The 19,239-nt window shown below is 34.8% G+C and overlaps 1 non-coding gene across 1 annotated transcript; it reads right to left on the bottom strand.

Moving 5' to 3' along the window:
* Nucleotides 1-1,286: 1,286 nt before the first annotated feature.
* On the bottom strand, nt 1,287-1,422 carry LOC123325012. Its single transcript, XR_006540180.1, has one exon. It is a non-coding gene; the product is annotated as a small nucleolar RNA SNORA31 (small nucleolar RNA).
* Between the last annotated feature and the right edge of the window lie 17,817 nt (nt 1,423-19,239).

Here is a 19,239-nt window from a genome sequence, read left to right as displayed (position 1 = left end):
TCATCGAAGTGTGAATGCTAGAGATGGGCTGTAAAAAACATGAAAGTAGAAAATATAAAGAAACCTGCTCTTCTGGCTACATTCCTGCTAGCTGCAGAAATAATAGCATTGATAGTATCAATATTCCCTATTATGATGAACACATACAGTGTTTATTATGTGATAAGATGATTATACATATCTTCATGTATTACATAATCTTAAATTCACAACTACCTTATGATGTGATTAGTTTTATAACAACTAGGCTTATACTTGCTACTTTATTTTTAAATAAATCACTTCTCCCATACTTTTATAACTAAATAGATGTTTATTTAAAAAAAAAAAAAGCACCGTTAATTGAAAAAGAAATAACCAAAGAGAATACTTTGGTTAAATTTACAAATAATTTGACAGCTGATTGCTCAATAGCAACACTGAAAGACAGAAATTATCATATGATTAAGTGATAAAGAGATATAACCTGTAATTCTATAAAACACAAAAACATAAAGAATAAAGGTAGCTGGTATAATGGAATAACCTGTGACATAAATTAATTGTTTCTTGGTGAAAACAGTATTATGTAGGGACACTATAATTCTTTATTTAAAATGTCCATTATTCAATATAAAATTAACAGATATGCCACTGGACAAGCCCATATGAGAACGAAAGAATGAAAAGGCAAGAAGAAAAATATACAAAAGAAATAGACCATTGTTGGGCAGATTATAGCATTAGTAGATAGACCTTCAAATTATTATGATTAATTGTTCAGAAGAACAGATAACAACTTGAAGAATTTTAACAGAGAATGATTTACTCTAAGATAAACTCATTTGTTTCTTTCCTGTACTAGAGTTCCTGTTTCTAGAAAAACAAAATTCAGCAGTGGGAATTTAAAATTCTTATTTTGGTTTAACAATAGATTAGATAAAGCAGAAGGAAAAAAAAATGTAGACTATAGGTAGGTGGGTAAAAAAAAATATTCAGACTGACATACAGAAAGGGAAAAGAAAAATGAAAAATACATACATGAAAATAAGATAGTAGATATTTCTGTCAAACTTCAATGAATCCAGAATGCCTATTATGGTCTCTAAAATAATAGCAAACAAACAAAACCCAGTATAAGAAGTGTATAACTAACAAGACCCTGAGATCAGGACCTTAGCCTAAATCAAAGGTTGGACATTTAATCAACTGAGCTACCCAGGTACCCCCCCAAAAAATTGCCCAACATTTTTAAAAAATAAACTAGATTGCTCATAAGAGGCACACTTTCATTTTTTATTTTATTGTATTTTTTTCCTTGTATTGCCCCATTGACTGCCACAATCAGACAGACGGAAAGCACGAGGACACATTTTTCTTGCATCTCTAGTGAAAACCTTAGCAGCAGACAGTAACTGCTACAAGTCTGTCAAATAGATGCATAAGAGGCACTAAACATAAGAACTCTGACAGGAGGAAAATTTTTAAAAAGACTATAGCATGGAAATACGAGTAATAAAGGTATAACTATACTAAAACCAAATACAAATTAAATTATTAATTGGACCCAGAGAACATATTTTATTTGATAAATCTATTAATACATAATGGTTATGAATAACAATTCTAAATGTGCATGTATTTAATACCATAGCCAATAGGATAACATAAGATATAATTTAGGTATAACTGAAAGAACAAATTTACAGACTTAATGGATATTTCCAACACTTCCTCTCATTATTAGACTACTCAGAACATCAGTAAAGATACAGATTTGGAAAACACAAAATCAGTAGACATAACAATTTAAGAAAATATGAAAAGAATTGAATATAGTTTTATTTAAGTACACGTGGAATGTTTATCAAAATTTACCATATATTGGGCTCTTAAGCAGATATCAAGATAACTTAGTTATTTAAATCATGAGAATGTTCTCTGACCACAGTGAGATTAATCTATAAATCAATAAAGGGGAGACAACTAGAAACATCCTTAAATTTTTGTAAATTAAATGACATACTTTTAATTCTTTTTTTTTTTTTTTAGAGAGCAAAAAAAAAGAAAAAGGGGGGGGGGGGGGGGGGGGGGGAAGGGGGGGGGAGTGGGGAGAGAGAATCCTAAGCAGGCTCCCCTCCTGGTGCAGAGCCCTATGTGAGGCTCAATCTCATAACCCTGACCCGACCCAAAGTCAAGAGTTGGATGCTTAACCAACTGAGCCACCCAGGTGCCCCAGTAAACACCATACTTTGAAATAACCAGGGGGTCACAGGGGAAAATAGAAAATACTTTGAGACAAATAAAAAGGAAAACACAGTTTACCAAAATTTCTGGGATGTAGTGATAGCAGTGCATAGAGGAACATTTACAGTAATAAACATATACATTAAAAAAAAATTTCAAATTGATAATCCAACTTTACATCTTAAGGAACTAAAAAAGAACAAACTTAACCCAAAGCTAACAGAAGAAAGGAAATAATGAAGATTAGAGCACAGATAAACAAAACAAAGAAGAACAAAGAAGAATCAGTAACACCAAGAGTTGATTCTTTGAAAAGTTAAAAAAGAGTAACAAACCTTTAGCTGGATGAATAGAAAAAGAAGACACAAATAACTAAGATCAGAATATTAGTTTGGGGAATTACCATCAACGTGCAGATAGAAAAACAATTTTAAGAGAACAATTGTATGAACAATTATATACCAAAAATTAGATAACCTATATGAAATGGGCAAATTTTCAGAAACACACGAATCACCAGACTGACTCAAGGAAAAAAATAAACATATCAGAACATAACTATAACAATTAAAGAGATTAAACCAGTAATTTAAAAACAAACAAAAGCCCCAAAAAACAAAATAAAACAAAAAAATCCTCCCAGTAAAAACAAGACAGGACCAGATTACTTCACCGGTGAATTCTACCAAATTTTTTTTAAGTAGGTTCCACACCCAGCATGGAACCCATCATGGGGCTTGAACCCACAACCTCAAGATCAAGACCTGAGCTGAGGGCAAGGGTTGGAAGCTTAACCAACTGAGCTACCCAGGTGCCCCTTTACCAAACTTTTTAAGAAAAATTTAATACCAGTCCTATTCAAAGTTTTTCAAAAATGAGAGGGAGCACTCCCTAACTCATTCTTTGAGGCCAGTATTAGCCTGATACCAAAGTCAGATAGATAAAAGAATATTATAGATCATTACCTTTTATAAATATAGATGCAAAAATCCACAACAAAATACTAGAAAATAATGAATCCAACAGCATATTAAAACAATTATATACTATGACAAAGTGGAATTTATCCCAAGAATGCAGGGTTATTCAACATAAGAAAATCAATGATTAATAGACTGAAGGATTTTTCAAAAACTACATGGCGTTGCAATTGATGCAGAAAAAGCATTTCACAAAATCTGACACTGTCATGATAAAGGAGAACTCAGAAAATTAGGAAAAAAATCACAGCTAAAATCATACTCAGTGATGAAAAACTGAATGCTTTTCCTCTAATATCAGGAACAAGATGAGGATGTCTGCTTCCACTGCTTCTGTTTAACCTAATGAGTCTAGGCAGAGTAATCAGCCATGAAAAAGATATATAAGGCACTCAAATTAGAAAGGGAGAACTAAAACTATCTTCCTTTGCAGATGACATAATCCTTTATGTAGAAAATCCCCAAAATAATCCACAAAAGCCCCTACTAGAACTAATAAATGAATTCAGCAAAATTACAGATAAGATTAACACATTAAAAAAAGTTTTGTTTCTTTGTGCAGCAAATAATAACCTGAAAGGGAAATTTAAAAAGCAATTTCATTTGTAAAGGAAACCTATGGAATAAATACCTATAATAAATTTAACCAAGAAGGTGAAGGCATGCACACTGAAAATTATAAAACATTTTTGAAAGAAGTTAAGAAAGAGCTAAATGAATAAAAAACATTTCATGTTCATGGATTGGAAGACTTATTATTGTTAGGAAGGCAATATTCCCCGAAAGCAATCTACAGATGCAGTATAACATCTATCAACCATTCAACGACCTTTTTTTGCAGTCCTGGAAAAGCTGACTCTCAAATTCATATGGAATCAAATGGACCAAAACAATATTGGAAAAGAAGAGCAAAGTCGTAGGACTCACACTTCCTGATTTTAAATTACTACTAAGATACAATAATTGAAACAGTGCATTACCAAAATAAGGATGGACATATTCTCTAATGGAATAGAATTGAAAGTCCAAAATAAAGCCATATGTCTACAGCCAATTATTTTCAACAAGAGTGCCATGGCCATTCAATGGGGAAAGGTATACTCTCTTCAAGAATACTCTCTTCACACTTGAGGACAACTTGTATCACATGCAAGATGATGAAAACGGACCACTCACACCATATACAAAAATTTTTTTAAAAGTGGTCAATGGCCTAAATATAAGCACTAAACCTATTAAACTCTTAGAAGAAAACATAGAAGTAAATCTTCATGACCATGGATTTAACTATGGATTCTTAGATATAACATTAAAAGCACAAGGAACAAAAGAAAAAATAGATATATTGAACTTCATCAAAATTATACATTTTTGTGCATCAAAGAACATTGAGGTAGGTGAAAAGAAAACCTATAGAACTGGGGCACCTGGGTGGCTCAGTCGTTAAGTGTCTGCCTTCAGCTCAGGTCATGATCCCAGGGTCCTGGGATGGAGCCCCGGATCAGGCTCCCTGCTCAGCGGGAAGCCTGCTTCTCCCTCTCCCACTCCCCCTGCTTGTGTTCCCTCTCTCGCTGTGTCTCTCTCTGTCAAATAAATAAATAAATAATCTTAAAAAAAAAAACAACCTATAGAACAGAAGAAAGTATTTACAAATAATATATTTGATAAGGGTGTAGTTACAACATATATTAAGAATACTTAAAACTCAACAACACAAACATCCCAATTAAAAAAATGAGCAAAGGACTTGAATAGACATTTCTCCAAAGAAGATAAAGAAACGGTCAATGCACATGAAACTATGTTTAACATAATTATTCATATGGAAATGAAAATTTAAAGTCCAAAGAAATAACCCTTCACATCCACTAGGACGGCTGTATAACAACAACACTCGCACCAGCAACAGTAGTAAAACAGAAAAGCATAAGTGTTGGCAAGGATGTGGAGAATATATAAGTGTCATAATTTCCTGGCGTGACTGTTGACTAGTTCAGCCCCTGGGGAGAAAGTTTGATGATTCCCCAAGAAGTTAAATACAGAATTAACATATAACGCAGAACTTCCACTTCTATTTGAATACCCACAAGAATTGAAAATAGGTACTCAAACAAATATATGTAGATGCATATCACAGAAGCACTACTCACAATAGCCTAGAGGTGGAAACAACCCAAGTGCTTCTCAAAAATGAACAGATAAACAAATGGGATATGTACATAAAATGGAATGATAGTGAAAAAAAGAATGAAGTCCTGATAAATATTATGTCACATATTGTATAATGCTGTTTATATGAAATATCCAGACAGTGTGAATTCATAGAGACAAAAAGCAAATTGGTGGTTGCCAGGTCATAGAGAGAAGGAAAAATATGGAGTAAGTGCTTACTATGTATGGTGTTTTCTTTTGGAGTGAAGAAAATGTTTAGATAAAGATGGTGGTTGCACAACATTGTGATTATACTTAATGCCACTGAATTGTTCATTTAGAAATGATTAACATGGTAAAATAATGATTTACATAATATGAATTTCAACTCAATAAAAGGAGTGACATCTCTCAGAAACAAATCATATGTAACTCAGATGACTTGGCAAATCAGTGGTGAGAAGTTGTACTGTGTATTAAGTACTAATAGTGAGAAGAGGCTAATTAGCCAAATAAAGAGAAAAAAATAGCCTTAAGGACAAGAGCACAGCTGTCATAAACCACCTACCATGAGGTGTTGGAGGGGTCTGGGTGTCCTCCCACCAAGATGGAAAGACCTAAACTTGTGTTACTACACCAACTACATATAAAGAAAAAGAAGTCATACCTTGTAACTGTCATAGTCAGTACAAACATGTTGATGGACTGAATTGTGTCCCCCCAAAATTCATATGTTGAAGTTCTACCCCCAGTACCTAACCAGTTACTGGGTTTGGAGGTAGGGCCTTTGTTTATTTATTTTTTTAAGATGTTATTTATTCATTAGAGAGAGAGAGCACACAAGAGGGGGGATGGGCAGAAGCAGACTCCCTGCTGAGCAGGGAGCCTGACAACACAGGGGTCAACGCAGGGCTCAATCCCAGGACCCTGAGATCATGACCTGAGCCGAAGGCAGATGCTTAACCAACTTAGCCACCCAGGCACCCCTGGAAGTAAAGAGATAATTAAGGATAAATGGAGGTCATATAGGTGGGTCCTCATCCAATATGACTGGTGTCTTTATAAGAGGAAGAGATACCAGGAAAGTTCACCCACAGGAAAAAGGTCACATGTGGGTGGCTATCTGCAAGCAAAGGAAAGAGAGACTGCAGAAGAAACTAAATCTGCTGGCACTTTGATCCTGTACTTCCAGTCTCCAGAACTGTGAGAAAATCAATTTTTGTTATTTAAGCTACCCAGTCTGGTATTGTTATGGCAGCCCTAGCAAACTAATACAAAAGCATGTAAATCTATATTTTATCTTTCATATGTCTGTGTGAAATTATTTTGAAAGGTCTCATGCACATTGAATTTATTTTTTTATTTACTTTTACTTTTTATTTACTTTTTATTTTATTTTATTGTTTTGTTAGTCACCATACATTGCATCATTAGTTTTTGATGTAGTGTTCCATGATTCATTGTTTGCGTATAACACCCAGTGCTCCATGCAATATGTGCCCTCCTTAACACCTATCACCGGGCTAATCCATCCCCCCACCCCCTCCCCTCTAAAACTCTCAGTTTGTTTCTGAGTCCATAGTCTCTCATGGTTCGTCTCTCCCTCTGATTTGCCCCCTTCATTTTTCCCTTCCTTCTCCTAATGTCCTCCATGCTATTCCTTATGTTCCACAAATAAGTGAAACCATAAGATAATTGACTTTCTCTGCTTGACTTATTTCACTTAACATAAGTTCTGCATAAAAGGGCATTTTGTAAACTATAATGTTTTCACAAATGCAAAGCAATGTCATTAATATTTAGGATGTTCTACGAGTACATTGTTTGCAATGCATTGATTTGTATATGGTTCATAGGAATATTCTGAGAACACAAGAAAATGTAATCTGTTTCTATGTCATAAACAAATGTAACTTCACACATATTGTTTAGGGGGTATAGCTCAGTGGTAGAGCATTTGACTGCACACATATTGTTTAATGTGTCCAATAAAATCTAACATACAGTATTGGCAGGACTTCATGTGTATGTAATTATACATGAGAATATAATGGCTTCATAAAGTGTGTTCTGGCTTTTATGACAAAAGTATTAGGCAGTATGTGCTATTTTCATACTATTTATTATATTTGACTGTTGAGAATAATATTTCTATTGGAAGTAAAAGTTTATCTTTTACCTTCTCCCATTGTCCCTCGATTTTTTTCAAACCCAGCGTCTTTTGCTTAATACTTGTCTGAATTTGGCACAAGCAAGCTTGTGAGAAACTATTTCTTAATCCATTAAAGCAATACTTAAGTTGCTATAGATGTCAAGTAAGATAAAAGAATGAACATGTCTTTGTAAATTACAGAACATGGTGATATTATGTAAGTTTTATATGTTATGGCTCAGCAATTCATGTCTCTGGTAGGAGTGTAATAGTTGTTTGTGGCAAGGCGTGGTAGGAGAGGTGATGGAAAGGGAATATTAGCAGATCAGAGAAGTGTAAGGAGCTTTCATGGAAATTGAATATTAAGTCTTTCTTGTCAAATAGATGCTGTGGAAGGAGAGGACAGGAAGACAACTGGAAGAGATCTTAGTGTGATGATACAGAAGGGAAAGTAATAATGACATAATTAATACTGGGGAAAATGGCACAAAAGCATGAATTTAGATATAAAATTCAATGGCTTCCTTCTTCTCACCTTCAGCAAGGGGGGAGCTGAAAGGAGGAAAATTCCAAACAAGAAGCAGCATCTAATGTCACCTCCAAGAAACAAGGAGGCAGGGGGGTGGGGGGATGGGTTAGCCTGGTGATGGGTATTAAAGAAGGCACGTTCTGCATGGAGCACTGGGTGTTATACGCAAACAATGAATCATGGAACACTACATCAAAAACTAATAATGTAATGTATGGTGATTAACATAACATAAAAAGAAAGAAAGAAACAAGGAGGCAGAGGGTGGGTGAGTCTTACCCCAGTATTCTCCAGGACAAATGTTTCCAAATCCAGAGGAGAAATGAAATTACTCCTGCTTTCCTAGAAGTCCCTCTCTGCCACAGGAATCAATGTCATTTTCCATGTTTAAAAAACGAAATATAATTAAATGCACAGATCTTAAATATATAGCTCAAAAGGATTTGGACAAATGCAATACCAGTGTAACCCATACCCCCATTAACAAATATTTAATAAAGAAAAGTCCTTTGTGATACTCACCAGGAAACCCTCTTTCTTCTCACCCAAAAGATACACTTTTCTTATTCTCAAAATAGATGTGTATGTGTTGTGTGTGTGTGTGCATGTGCACACACGCACCTGAATTCTTTCTCTGTGTATGTCTTTGTGATTCATTTGTGATGTTTTATGTATCCATAGTATATTCCTTTTATTGACAAATAATATTTCATTTGTTTTAAAAATCTACAATTTGTTTATCCATGTTCCCTAATACATAGTTGAGTTGTGCTGTTGCCAGATTGTGACTTTTATGAATAGAAATGGTATTATTTAATTTTTGTACATGTTAGAACCATATGTTTGAATTTTATTGGGTAAATAAATAAATAAATTCCTAGAAAGGAATGGTTATGTTATAGAGTGTGTGTATTTTTAACTTGCAAAAATCTGCCAAATTTTTTCCCAAGTGGAAAAATGTGCAAACATTTTTTTTTAAAGATTTTATTTATTTATTTGAGAGAGAGAGAGAGCACATGAGAGGGGGGAGGGTCAGAGGGAGAAGCAGACTCCCTGCTGAGCAGGGAGCCCGATGCGGGACTCGATTGTGGGACTCCAGGATCATGACCTGAGCTGAAGGCAGTCGCTTAACCAACTGAGCCTCCCAGGCACCCGAAATGTGCAAACATTTTAACATTCCCATCTGCAGTGTATGAGAGTTCTAGATGTTCTGTGTCCTCACCAACTTTTAGTGTTGTCAGTTATTTTAAAATAATTTTAGCCATTCTACAGGCTATAAAACAATTTCTCATTGTGGGTTTATTTATTTATTTATTTATTTTAGGAATTTGCCTTTTTTTTAAAAATTCATTTGAGAGAGACAGAGTGTGCGAGAACACAAGCAGGGAGGACGGTCAGAGGGAGAGGGAGAAGCAGACTCCCTGCTGATCGGGGTGCCTGATGCGGGGCTCGATCCCAGGACCCCGGGATCATGACCTGAGCCGAAGGCAGCCCCTTAACTAACTGAGGTGCCCCCTCATTGTATTTTTAATTTACACTTCCCTGATGATGTACACACTACTGAGCACCATTTCCTGTGCTTATTCACTATTCATATATCTGCCTTCAGGGAGTATCTATCACATCCTTTGCTATGACAGTCTGATAGGATGTACAATAAACATTTTTTCCCAAGGTGTGGCCTTTTTTTTAATGGTGACTTTTAAAATTTTATATAGTATGATTTGAAATTTTTTGTTGTTCTATATTATGGTTAGTGCTTTTTGTGCTCTCTCTACTGACCGTATAAATGCTAATCTATCCTTGGATTGTCTACTCAGCTCCATTAGTTCCATTAATCTACTTTTTTTTTTTTACACCAATACCACACTATCTGATTACTCTATCATTACAATAATTTTTGAAATAAGCCAATGTAAAACCTCAGATGTTGTGTTAGGTTCATTGCATAGCCATATAAACTTTAAAAGCACCTTAGTAATATCTATTTTAAAACTTGTTCATGTTTTAATTGGGATTTTGTTGAATTTACAGATTATTTCATGAAAAATAGATTATCTTAACAGTATTGAGACTTTTAATCAGAGAATATGGTATAGCTTTCCATATACTTGGGTATTTTCAGTATCTCTCAGTAATATCTTGTCATTTTAATGTAAAGGTCTTAAGTATATTTCACTAAATATATCCCTAATTATGTCAAGTGGTATGATATTATTGTTAATTATAATGTTACTTTCACTTAATTACCCAGCTGCTGCTTTTATATAAAAATAAAATTGATTTTTGTATTTTGAGCCTTTCTAAATTCACTTACTATCTCCTGCTATGTCTGGTAGTTTCGGGGAGAATTCCAGAGAAATGGCTATGTACACAATCGTGTCATATAAAAATGATAATGTTTCTTCTTCCTTTCTGAATATTATACATTTTACTTCTTTCCCTTGCCTTTGGGCCATGGATATGAAATCTAGTAAAATGTTGAATAGAAGTGGTGAGTGCACAAGTCCTTGCTTTTTTAGAACACATGCCATAGTTTACATTTATGGATTATGAGTATAGTCATTTTCTAATGTTGCCATAATGAGTTATCACAAATTTTAGTGGCTTATGATGGTACAAATTTGTTATCTTACAGTTCTGTAGGTTAGAAGCCCAACACAAGTCTCCCTTGGTTAAAATCAGTGTCAATAGGCTGTATTCCTTTCTTTTTTTTTTTAGGTTTGTTTATTTATTTATTTAGAGAGTGTGGTGGGAGGGGGGCACAGGGAGAGGAGAGACAGAATCTCAAGCAGGCTCCCCGCTAAGCGTGAAGCCCCGAAGCTGGGCTCGATCTCACAACCCTGAGATCATGACCTGACCTGAAATCAAGAGCCGGATGCCCAACTGACTGAGACACCCAGGTGCCCATAGGTTGTATTCCTTTCTTGAGGCTTTAGGGGAAAGTCTGTGTCTTTGACTTTTGCAGGTTCTAGAGGCAATCCACATTTCTTGACACTGGCCTCTTTCTTTCATCTTCACAAGTTTGTTGAGTCCTTTACACGCTGCCATCTCTCTGACTACAGCTAGGAAATAGTCTCTACTTTTAAGGACTCATGTTCTTAGATTTACCCCACTCAGTTTATCAAGGATAATCTTCCAGTCTCAAAGTTTTTAGTTAATATTAATTACATTTGTGAGCTCCCTTTTGCCATAGAAGATAACATATTCACAGGGTCCAAGGATTAAGATACAAGGCATTGTTCTTTCTACCTTAATGATATCTATAGGTCTTTTTATAAATGCCATTTTCCAGATCAAAGAAGTTTTTTTCTCATGCTAGTTAACTCTGAGAGACTTTATTTTTATTATAAATGATTGTTTAATTTTGTTTAATGCTGTTTCTACTCTGTTGATCATGTGACTTTTCTCCTTTACTTCATTAATGTTATGAATATATTGATTTTTAAATGTAGAACCAACCTTGCTTCCTTAGGATAAATGTCTCTTGTTCATGATGTGTTATTTGTTTTATGTTAATGGATTAATGCCAATATTTGATGAATATTTTTTATATGTTCATAAGAGACTTTACTCTGTAATTTTTTCTTTTTGAAATGTCATCGTCATTCTTATCAGAATTGTGCTGACAGAAAACAAGTTGGGGAGCTTATTTTACTTTATATATGAAAGAATTTTATGATGTTAGTATTATATTTTTCTTACATATTTAATAAAACTCACCAGTGAAGCCATCAGACCTGAAGTTTTCTTTGTGAGAAGCTTTCTTTTTTAAAGAAATTTTATTTATGTATTTGACAGAGAGAGAGAGAGAGCACAAGTAGGCAGAGAGGCAGGCAGAGGGAGAGGGAGAAGCAGGCTCTCTGCTGAGCAGGGAGCCCGATGCGGGGCTCAATCCCAGGACCCCGAGATCATGACCTGAGCCGAAGGCAGACACTTAACGACTGAGCCACCCAGGCACCCCATGTGAGAAGCTTTTGAAATGAAAAATAAATTTCTATAGTAGACATGGTATTATTTAGATCTTTTATTTGTGACTGTATATATTCTGAATTTTTTAATTCAAGGAATTTTTCAATTTTATCTACTAATGTGTTTCTGAGTTTTCACATATTTTGGAGCTTAACTAAAGACATTGCTATTGGTTTTAATTTTAGTTCAGTCAGTAAAAGATCATAGTCTGTGTAATGAAATCCTATGAAATGTTTAAGACTCATTTTCTGATCAAGCATATATTCTATCTTGGTTAATGCTTAACATGCTCTTTAAAAAGTGTTTGTTGGAAAGTGTTGGTAGTATGTCTACAAATTTCAATTAATTAAAATGATTGATGGGGGCACCTGGGTGGCTCAGTCGTTAAGTGTCTGCCCTCGGTCATAATCCCAGGGTCCTGGGTTTGAGCCCCGCATCGGGCTCCCTGCTCAGCAGGAAGCCTGCTTCTCCCTCTCCCACTCCCCCTGCTTGTGTTCCTGCTCTCGCTATCTCTCTCTCTGTCAAATAAATAAAATAAAATCTTTAAAAAAATTAAAAAAAAATGATTGATAGTATTTTTAAATCTTCATCCTTACTGGCTTTTTGTCTACGTATTCTATCAATTATTATAGGAACAAATGCCAAGGGCACCTGGGTGGCTCAGTTGGTTAAGCGACTGCCTTCGGCTCAGGTCATGATCCTGGAGTCCCGGGATCGAGTCCCACCCACATCGGGCTCCCTGCTCGGCAGGGAGTTTGCTTCTCCCTCTGACCCTCCTCCCTCTCATGCTCTCTCTCTCTCTCATTCTCTCTCTCAAATAAATAATAAATAAAAAATCTTTAAAAAAAACAAAAACAAGGGGCGCCTGGGTGGCTCAGTTGGTTAAGCGACTGCCTTCGGCTCAGGTCATGATCCTGGAGTCCCGGGATCGAGTTCCGCATCGGGCTCCCTGCTCAGCAGGGAGTCTGCTTCTCCCTCTGACCCTCCTCCCTCTCATGCTCTCTCTCATTCTCTCTCTCTCAAATAAATAAATAAAATCTTAAAAAAAAAAAAGGAACAAATGCCAATATAGTTAACTGAAATTGTGACTGTGTCTCTTTCTCCCTTTAGTTCTTCTAGGTTCTGTTGCACATATCTGAATTTCTACTATGTGCGTGCATTTCTAGACTTGCATTGTTTTCTTGATAACTCACCCTTTTTATTATCGGGGGGTATCCTTTTACCACTGGTGTCAAACTCTTGGTTGGAGTCTATTTGGTATAGAGTTACACAGCCTTCTTATGCTTAGTGTTTCTACAGTTTGAATTTTCTGCTCTTTTAATATCAATCTGGGACTTTAGTACTTAAAAAATGTGTCTCTTATATTTGCTTATATTTGCCTGTGCTTTTGTTGTCATTTCCAAGAATCACTGCTTAGATCAATGTCATGAAGTTTTTCCCTTGTTTTCTTCTAGGAGTTTTACACTTGTATGCCTTATCTTTAAGTCTCTAATCCACTTTATGTTAATTTTTATGCGTGGTATAAAAATAACGGCCCAATTTCAATCTTTTGCATAGTAAGTGGAATTATATCAAACTAAAAACCTTCAGCACAGCAAAGGAAATAATTAACAGAATGAAAAGATGACCTGTTGGATGTAAGAAAATATTTGCAAACCATATATCTGATAAAAGGGCTAATATTGAAAATACATAATGAAATCTAATAATTCAATTCCAAAAACACCCCAAATAACCTGATTAAAAAGTGAGCAAAGGACTTGAATAGACATTTTTTCAAAGAAGAACTACAAATGGCCAGCAGGTATATGAAAAGATGCCCCATATCACTCATTGTCAGGGAAATACAAATCAAAGCCACAGTGAATTATCACCTCATACCTATTGGAATAAAAAAAAAAAAACCAAAGATGACAAACACTGTTGAAGATGTAGAGAAATTTGAACCCTTGTACACTGGTGGGAATGGTGCAACCCCTATGGAAAACAGGGGGGTCATGAAATTTTTAAAAAGAACTACCATATGATCCAGCAATCTCACTTCTGGGTATATATCCAGAGAAATTGGAATCAGGATTTTGAAGAAATATTTGCATTCCCACGTTTGCTACTGCATTATTCACAATAGCTAGTATTTGGAAATTACCTAAATGTCCATCAGCAGGTATATGAATAAAGAAAATGTGCTATATACATACAGTATACAATACAATAATAATTTGACCTTAAAAAAAAGAAGGGAATCTTGTCATATGTGACATAATAAACCTTGAGGATGCTAAGTTAAATAAGTCAGTCACAGAAGGGCAAATGCTGCATGATTTCACTTATATGATGTATCTAAAATAGTTAAACTCATAGAGGCAGAGAGTAGAATAATGATTGTCACGGGTTAGAGGGAGGGGTAAATGAGGAGACGCTGCTCTATGAATATAAAGTGTTATTGTAAGATGAGTAGGTTCTAGAGACCAGCTGCACAACATCATACCTACACTTTATACGATATCGTACACTTAAAATTCTGTTACGAGGGTAGATCTCTTGCTAAATGTTCTTACTACAATTTAAAAAAAAGTGTTTCTATTTAAATAGATATAGTGGCTTTGAGTGTTTAGTCAATTTACGTTTACTATCTTTATTTATATGTTTGTAGTTATGTCTACTACCTTGGTATTTGCTTTATATTTGTTTCTTCTCTGTTCCTGCATTCCTGCCTTATTGTTAATTATTTTTAATATTTCTGTTCTCTTTTCTGTTGATATTTTAGCTTTACAGTTTTTGTATGTATGTGTGTGATTGCTCTGGGTATTGCAGTGTATGTCATGATCTTATCATAGACAAATATTCAAATTATATTTTATTTTACAAGCAACACAAGAACCATAAAACTGTATGTTTCTACATAGCTCTTTATAGTCTTTTATACTATTGAAGTTATGCACTATAATTTGGGGCCATGATTTCTTTCAGTGATTTTTCTGCATCAATCTCTCTCCTCTCTCCTTTCCTATGGGACTCAAATTATAGGATATTAGACATCTTGATATAATCCCATGGGTCACTGGGGCTCCTTTATTTTATTTCTTCTTTTTTTTAAAAATCCTTTGAATCTTTGCGCTTCAGTTTGAATACCTTGTATAAATAGTAAGTAATGTAATTTAGTAATAGTAAATAGTAAAAATAGTAAGTAAGTAATTTTCAAATTAACTGTTCATTTCTCATGCAGTTTCTGTCTTCTACTAAGTTCATCCATCTATCTAGGGATATTTTTATTTTAGTTATTGTATTTTTCCATCTTGAATTTTTATTCGATGCCTTTTAATAGTTTCCATTTCTTTATTAATATTGCCTTTATTTTTATTTATATTATCTACCTTTCCTTTAATTCATTAATCCTATTTATAATGCTAAGTTTTAATTATGTATCTGCTAATTCTAATATCTGTATTATCCCTCATTTTATTTTTATGACTGTTTTCTTTTCCTGGCTATTGTCACATTTTTTTTTGCTTTTTTTTTTTAATATAAACTTAGATTTTACGCTTGACATAGTAGATGCCATATTGTTGAGAGTCTGGATTTTGTTATCTTCCTTTAAAAAGTACTGAATTTTGTTACTGCTGGCACAGATAGACACTTTTGCTCCTTAATACTTCAGCTGTATTCTGTGCCCAAGCCAATCCGCCATTTCCTCCACTGCTGCTGCTCTTTGTTTGGATTTTACTTCCCTATGCTGCTCTGTGAAAAGGGTTTCTAAGGCAGAAAGCTGGTGTTGATGTAGTGCTTCTGTAATTCGCTATACCCTGGGAAACAGCCTCATGCCATCTCTTGTCCAATGCCTCAGAACAGTTTTTTTGTATGTTTTTCTAGTTTTCCAGCTTCTTTCTTTTTTTTTTTTTTTAAGATTTTATTTATTTATTTGAGAGAGCGAGAATGAGAGAGAGAGAGCATATGAGAGGAAGGAGGGTCAGAGGGAGAAGCAGATTCCCTGCTGAGCAGGAAGCCCGATGCGGGACTCGATCCCGGGACTCCGGGATCATGACCTGAGCCAAAGGCAGTCGCTTAACCAACTGAGCCACCCAGGCACCCTCCAGCTTATTTTTTGTATATTTTTATGGTGGGAGGATAAGTTCAGTATCCATTAATTTGTCCTGGATAAAATTGTAGGCTCCCTTTATTATTTTAGCTTGATTAAATAACTACTATTATAGCTGGGAGGAGGGATTTGGATTCAGTAAAGCTAATCATGTCTGTGCTAACTTGCTGGGAATGGCTAGCACTCCCTGTATGGACAGATGAAAGATGACTCCAAACTTTGCGGTGAAAGAGAGAAGGCAAGGGGGTCAACACTCAGAGACGAAGACCCTTTACTCTTTTCAGCTCCCACTTTTATTGGTCCTTCAGGGTATCCTTATCACTGTTTCTCAGGCACTTGATGTGTGACAAGGAGTCTTACTGGAACTAGGAAGATTTATGGGAAAGATAAGATATGCTAATCTGTGTGTGCTAAACATAGCCCAAGGGACAATGCATACATCTCTTAGATCACAGGGCAGCTGTTTGGGCTAAGAGAGCTTCGGGGAAGGTAACTCCCCGAGGCATTCCAATGGCAGAGTGGTCATGCGGGCCCTGGCGTTCCAAAGGCCCACGCTCTTCTCCGAAAGACTTCCCTCACCCCAGGCAGTCTCCTTGTTACATTTTAGCAAGCCAGGTATTGTGGCTGATTTCATGCTCTGCATTAACCCCAACACTAACTGTTCATTTTATTAATTTTTAATATATATAAAATAGCCTCTCTTTTTTCAGGATTGAATTGTTGAATTCCATGTATCTTGTTATGCTGTGGATTTAATGTTGTGGTAACGGGAGAAAAGAATTAAGTTTTCCTTTCTCTTACACATACTTAGTGTATGTTCTATGTATGACATGGTAATTTTAGTGTTAGGTGAAAGAGGCCAAGTGACTATTAATCTGTCTTTTGAAACTAGAGAGGCAGAAAATAAAATGCCAGGACCAAGTGTTATAGATATAATGTGACCTAAACTAAGATTCTCTTGTTGTTATGAGTGAAATGAAATATATTTAAATATTAAAGAATTAAGTGGGTTGGAATGGCAGTTTGTCATTTTAAGTCCCATTATAGACTTGTGTATGTTTATGCAAGTTTAAATAGCCTTAAGTTTAAAAATATATGAAGTAGAATAGATTATTAAAAATATTACTTATGATACCAAATTTTCCTCAAGGAAATTATATTCCTTTGTTCACCAAATTTGAAATTCCTCCACCTTTTTTATTCCTATCACAATATATCTGAATGTGTGTATATTAATTCTGTCAATTAACATACATGTGCTCCAACATAAAGTCAGATTCTCTTGAAAATATAAAGTAGGAGTACTCTTCCCTTTTTGAATAGGAAAACTGGGAAAATAGTATTTTATTTATTCTGGGGAAAATAATATTCTGGAGACAGATTTTTTACCTTGAGGATATATCAACATTTTGATCAGGAAATTCATTACATCAATGTTTACATACTAAAGGATTAGTCTTTATTCTAGACATTTCAGTTTTTGATTAAAATTTTAGAAGACATCATTAATATTATGATCAACATTTGATGATATACGGCTAAAAAATAGTTGTGGAGTAGCCAACTTTTAAGCTAGCTTAACATTTATATTCTTCTTCGATTTTTTTGAGCCACTTAGTCAGAAAATTATTTTATCCCAACATGTTTTCAATATTGAAGTTTTTAAATAGATTTTTGCAATGAAATTGATACCAATAGCATGAATTTCACACAGTAAAGTCCTCTTTTCCTTTGAACTCAACTTTATATCAGCCCCTTTTTCATATCCTTGAAATTTCTATCATAGAAGTTAGTAAACATGTCACCTCAATTATCCAACACCAACCAGACATTTTCCAATTGCCACATAAATCAAAATAAGAGATTCTCTTCCTATTATTTTTTCCTGGATAAAACTTCACCAGTTGGCCTGCTTTTTCTTTCCCTTAATTATTTTTGGTGGAGAGTTTGAATTTTTATTTTTATTATTTGTGGACATAGATCATGCCTTCAAGAAGCTTAAAAATGTAATAGTAAGATATTATTATTATTATTTTAAAAGATTTTATTTATTTATTTGACAGAGAGAGACATAGTGAGAGCCGGAACACAAGCAGAGGGAGTGGGAGAGGGAGAAGCAGGCTTCCCGCAGAGCAGGGAGCCAGATGTGGGACTCGATCCCAGGACCCTGGGATCATGACCTGAGCCGAAGGCAGATGCTTAATGACTGAGCCACTCAGGCGCCCTGGTAAGATATTATTAATGCAGTGAAATAATTAGAACAAAACTAGGTGACTAAAGAGTAGATGACTTAAAAGTCAGAATTATAAAACTGCCCAGGAAGCGGGACATAAGTAGTGAAGGCTTCATGAAGGAGACTGAATGTAAGTTAATATTTATTAATAAAAACTAATGTTTAATGAGTATTTACAGAGTTTCAGGCATTTGTGTAATGTTTTTGCATGTATATTTTAATTGAGTTTTTACCAGGACCTTACTTATAAGTAAATACTATAAATAAGTTTCTTAAATTGCAAATGATAAATCAAATTTAAATAAATAATAATTTGACCAGGATAATATGGCAACACATGCTGCTTAGTTAGAATTTATCAGTTACTGTAACTAAGGGGCTGTTCTATTAACCACAGTACTTTGAAGCAGAGGTTAAAATTGGCCCTGTGGAGTGAGAAAATCAATACTGATGCAATACTAATATAGCAGGGGTTGGCAAACTTTACCTGTTAAGAGCCAGATAGTAAAATATAAATATTTTAGGCTTTTCAAACCATACATTCTTCATGGTAACTATTCAGCAATGTGGTTCTATCACAAAAACAGACTTAGACAATACACAAATGGGTGTGGCTGTGTGCTGATAAGCCTTTAATTACAAAATAGGCAGTGACCCAAATTAAGCATGTGGTGACCCGTAGATTGCCAACCCCAATATATGGTCCCAGCTGGTTTTTGTTTTATTCCGCCAAGGAAAAACAAATGATAATACTCTAGTTTTAAAAGAACAATAGAGTTGTTTATACATCACAGAAATAAGTTTTATAAGACAACTATAAGTTTACATATCTTAAATGCATAGACACAACACCTAAAGATATATAATACATCAAATGCTCAATGCATAGTATAAAGAATT

This window comes from Neomonachus schauinslandi, chromosome 5 (genome assembly GCF_002201575.2).
Source record: "Neomonachus schauinslandi chromosome 5, ASM220157v2, whole genome shotgun sequence".
NCBI lineage: Eukaryota > Metazoa > Chordata > Mammalia > Carnivora > Phocidae > Neomonachus > Neomonachus schauinslandi.
The sequence above is the reverse complement of the archived record's forward strand: the minus strand, read 5'-3'. Positions and strand labels throughout refer to the sequence as shown.